The sequence below is a fragment of the Eufriesea mexicana genome, unplaced genomic scaffold, assembly GCF_001483705.2.
Source record: "Eufriesea mexicana isolate 0111107269 unplaced genomic scaffold, ASM148370v2 scaffold76, whole genome shotgun sequence".
Lineage (NCBI taxonomy): Eukaryota > Metazoa > Arthropoda > Insecta > Hymenoptera > Apidae > Eufriesea > Eufriesea mexicana.
The window spans coordinates 2,306,726-2,311,750 of record NW_016908289.1 but is presented as its reverse complement, the minus strand read 5'-3'; the positions used below and the strand labels follow the sequence as shown (position 1 = coordinate 2,311,750).

Sequence of the window (5,025 nt, the reverse complement as noted above, 5' to 3'; positions counted from 1 at the left end):
TCAAAGTTAAAAGTGGACCTGTTGACCTGACCTCGTCACGTTCGATCGATCGCCAGACGATGATCGTTTGGTAATTGTCAACTGTGGTAGCCACTGTCATATAGTAATGATTGTAATGATGGTAAAGATTAGGTACATATCGCATTATTTGGTAACATTATCTGGTAATACTCCACAACTTTGAAGTATCTTTGCATAAAGTTTGAACAAAATTTGAATTTAGTTGGAAACAATAGTAATTTTCTTAAATTTGAAAGATCATTGAAGGTTAAGAAGAAGTTATAAGTTATAAACTTATATAATATATGCAACTACTATACTATAACTATAAATCTCAAATGTTTCATGATCAGAAAGCAATGCGATAATATTCAATTCCTATACAATACTTATATGCACACGAGGGTCCAAACGCGTTGTTATATTTGTCTACATCGTACTATATTTATTTGAGAAGGAAGCATAGCAATAGGTAAATAAAACTACAAAGTTTAAAAGCGTATTAATATAGAACGATAACACAAGTTCATCCAAGCAAATAGATACAAATTTCCAATATAAGCATTAAACTTAATTCCGAAACATACCGAATAAAAACTTGGAAGGATAAATAAAGTATTCTCAACTCGGATAAATAATAAACGATGCAATTCTGATGCATCAACGTGAACAAAATTTCACTCTAGATAAAACAAGATCCCCAAATTATCTTTCCTGCTTCTTACAATAAATTTAAAAGCATGGCCAGCAGGCAAGGCGATAAACATTAACCTAACCTAACTTCCACTTACCAACACGATCTATGCCTACTTGCGTGATATAGTGATACATCGCTGGTACTGGGTTGGCTTGTGGTAGCAATTGAATCACTCGGGCGACAGTTTATGGCCGTACGATGATCATCACGACCAATACAGCGGTCACTTTACTCTGCTATTACTCACTTCTATCTCAAACAGTTGCGAGACCGCCCATTCGCCACTTCCTGCAACGTACAGCCCCGCGATCTCGTCTGTTCCCGAATCGTAACACTATATCTAAATCCACAAATCGAGATCTCACTTCCTCCCTGAGTCCAAGTTCAAAACATGGGTCGCAAACTGCGCGAGGGCTAGGACGTGTAAACAAGTCACACGATCGTCGTCGGGCGACGCGACGATCGTTTGCTTCTCATCCATCGCCCCATAGTTCAGTCAAGTCGAGGACCAACGTAATATTACGATTAACCGGCGCGATCCCGCCTCGACACACCTTGTCCGCGCACGTCAAACCGACTGATCCATCAACAACACTGTTTATGCGCGGTCACACACACGAGAATACACAGCCAAGTGCAGCCGAATTCGTACATTAGACCGACACTCGCGAGGTTCGCGTCCCCGATACGAACTTTAAGGTTATAGCAGAACTCGGGGCCTCGGGATGCTGCACACGCTTGTAACACTCGGACCAGGTGGTGGTCGCTCGCGTGGCCGTGCCGGCGGGCCGTGTGAACGAGACGGAGAGAGAGAGCGGCGAGAGAGAAGGCGCGCCACGTCAACGGACGAATCGATCGGCACGATGAAAATTTTCCCGGCGACACAACGGCATCAACAACAATCGAAACACGGGCCAAAACGACAGGTCCAACAACATTGTGGTGGAAAACTCTGGTCCGCAACGCGAGCCTGCGCACTGCGTGGAACGCGCGGCCGCCACGCTACGCAGTTAGCCGCGACGGTGGCGCCACCCCAGTCGCCGCGGCACCCCAGCGACATCCTGCCGCTGCCTACTGCCACCTACAGCCCCCCAAATTCCCCCGACCCATCCTACGCGCTGCAAACGTTCACCGGCCTACAACCGCCGCCGCCGCCGCCGCCGCCGCTCGTTCTGCCATACACCCCGACCCGCCACCGCTCGCTGCGGTATCGATTGGCCCAGTTGTCCCTCGTCAGAACGCCGCGGCCGTTCCAACATCCCAACCGTCGCGTTTTCTTCGGCATCGTCTTCTTATTTTCTTTTCCCTCTTTCTCCTTCCTTTTCGCTTTTTATTTTTCATTTTCTTTTTCCGAGCTCGCGAGGGATACGGTATATGATTAGACGAGACGTGGTTTTAGGTTAGGTTTGATCTTTCTTAATAGTATCTTTGAATAGAGTTGCGCATTGAACTACGGTGATATCGACAAAGAGGTCTTTTATTTATACATTTCCTTGTCACATATTTCAAGAACTGTGAGCTTTAGATCATTTTCTGGCGATTTAGTATCGTTTTTTGGGAAAATAACACGGACACAGTTCCTCCGTGAATTTTTAAGTCTCAAGCGTGGCTAGACAAACTCCTTTGTACATATAAACTTCGTTAGAATTTATGGAAATAGCCACCCAAGAAACATGAATTTAAATTGTGACTACTGCCTTTGACATAACCTGTAACATAACCTCTATTTTTGTTATCGTCACTGTGACAAATTACATCTATCACTTTCCACTATCTACTATCTACTATAACTTTCTACTATCAACGCGAACTTGATAATTATTTAATAATTCGAACTGACCTATCAATTGATGCCTTTCATTTTGACGGTTTTAAAATAAAAATATCGTTTACCGTTACCAATATTTTGCATTCACAAGAGTTAATACGGATGCCGCATAAGAACACATCACACGAGTATATAATTAGTTTAGAGTGAGCAGCAATGTTCTTGCACGTGCCTTGGAACTTTACTGACACCCATCCACGAAGAGTTAATGAATGAGAATATTGGGGAAGGTAGATGAAAATGATCGGGGAAACTGTGGGATGGGTAATGGGTTTTTTGGTGAAAGGTTTAGGTGACTTCAAGGTGAGGTGGAAGGTATTGATTAATGTTTGCGAATTATAATTGATTCTAGTCCTCGGTAATCTTTCTGATGTGCTGGATTGGTGTGCCAGAGCTTAACGTACAGCTACCTAAATTAAAGCACCGAGTGGTGGCAATGATTGATGCACCGAAGACATCAGAATCGTGTGCATCATTCTCGTTCTTCGATAGGTACTGAATCCAGGCTGCGGCGTATTTCGAGTGATCTTGCAAGGCTTTCGAACCCTTATCTCCTCGAGTTTCTGTCAATTCGCTCGTCTAAGCACCCGAACCTGTAAACTATGACGCTGCACCGATTTTACATCCTCGACATATCACGGAAGCTACTGTCACTCATTGTCAGTTACTAAAGCCAGACTCTCAGCAACGTTTTAGCTAATGCTCTAACTCCTAGGATAGACGAAGCTTCACGCTAAAAATACTATTCTCTTGAATTTTGACAACTTCTAGCCTTTCTCCGTTATGCCATTAGATTGCCGAATCAATTTTTCAAAGAATCGATATCTCTCATTTTCAGTTAATTTAGTGGAGTCAGCCTACATGTACTTACTTCGTTTGCGATTTGAGGTAACTTTGGTTCCGAAGTTATGCCAGAGAATTAACCCTTCACTAACAAGTGACGTAGCATCGAAAAGTTAGCGAGGTCAGGCATCGTTGTTCACCTATTCGAGCGTCTGTACTGCCAAATTGGCAGAAAGCTGTGAAGACAAGGGTCTCAGACTTCCCGAGACACCTCGCTAAGTACACGTTGATGCAAACACTTTTGAATTATTAATATACACGCGTAAATTCGATTGTTCGACGATGTTGGAGAATAGAGAGAAAAGTTTCTTCAGAGTCTGCGACTATGGAGAACGAAGAATCGATTCGTAACAGCAACTAGTACGAAATCTTTTAACAAAAGGCATTGCCGCTTTGTGAGATCGGTAAAGACGAATCAATTGCACGATCTGCATGCTCTTCAGACTGCGATCCTTACTCGAGGACATCTCAAACAACTTGCTCACGGAAGGACAATTACCAAACTATAGGATCCCGACTGTAGACGGTTGTTACACAATTCGGAATGCTGCAAGAACTTTCGATCATGCCCGGCAATCCACCAGGCGATATTGCATCCCACTCGAGGAAGCTACTTCGAACATTCACGCTGATACGCAGCTTCTGAAAGCCGAACTTGCCGGGAATACGACACTTCTTCGTCTTTATCGCCGATAAAACACTCTTCTACAATTTGGCAAAACGTTTCTCCCTTGGCTTCCGTAATGCACACGCTGTTCACGAATTCATGGTGCGGATACACAGAGTGTGTAGTATTTATCGAGTGCTTATTCAGACGAGAAGGGAGGTAACAACGGTAGAACTGAAATAATACTCCTTTTCGTTGTTCCGGAAAGTGATAATCGAAAATGGATATTCGAGGGTGTCATTACATTATCGTTTCAATTCGCGATCTCTGACATGTATCTAAATAAGATACAGACAGTGGTGATTCAATTACGGATAATAACGAGTAATATAATTAAAATAAATACGTTTAATAATTAATTTTGTCCACTTTGATAACTAAAATATCAAAAATTTGACAGAAAGAAATTAGATTTCGAGAAACAAAGACCAGAAACACCACATAACCTCTTCTACCCACTCAAACGGAATAATTAAGCCACAAACAAAGGACAAAGTGGATCCAAAGCAGGGTGTGAAAAATTTTCGAATTGAAAGAATTAATAATACCAAAAGAAAAGTCTGATCATATCAATTCATATGAAACATTAAATTCCGAGAAGCAAAGACGTCATATAAACCGCAAACATAACCTGTTCCTTCCACGCGAACGAAACAGATAAGCGACAAAGTGGATGCGAAACTGGATGTTCAAAAATTTTTCTATGAGGACACTCATACACTCCTAATGAAAGCATTTCCTCGGCCTTTTCCCGTGTCGCGACGCGGTCGCAAAGAGGTTAGGTCGTTCGCCGGGAACACGGGGTATACGGGGCAATGGTAGCCAGGCGATCGTGACCGGGGCGAGCCAGAAAACAGGAGGGCGCATAAACGACAAAGGAGGGCCGGCATTATTATGTGCCAGAGCTGAATGCATGACAATGCCAAGCGAGATTTTCCCTCCTAGTCTGTTTCCACCGATCCCCCATCGAGTTCTCTCTGTTCTTCGCCT

At 43.2% G+C, this 5,025-nt stretch overlaps 1 pseudogene; it reads left to right on the top strand.

Moving 5' to 3' along the window:
- The first annotated feature begins 1,560 nt into the window (after positions 1 to 1,560).
- On the top strand, positions 1,561 to 3,891 carry LOC108555081 (uncharacterized; annotated as a pseudogene).
- The last annotated feature ends 1,134 nt before the right edge of the window (positions 3,892 to 5,025 follow it).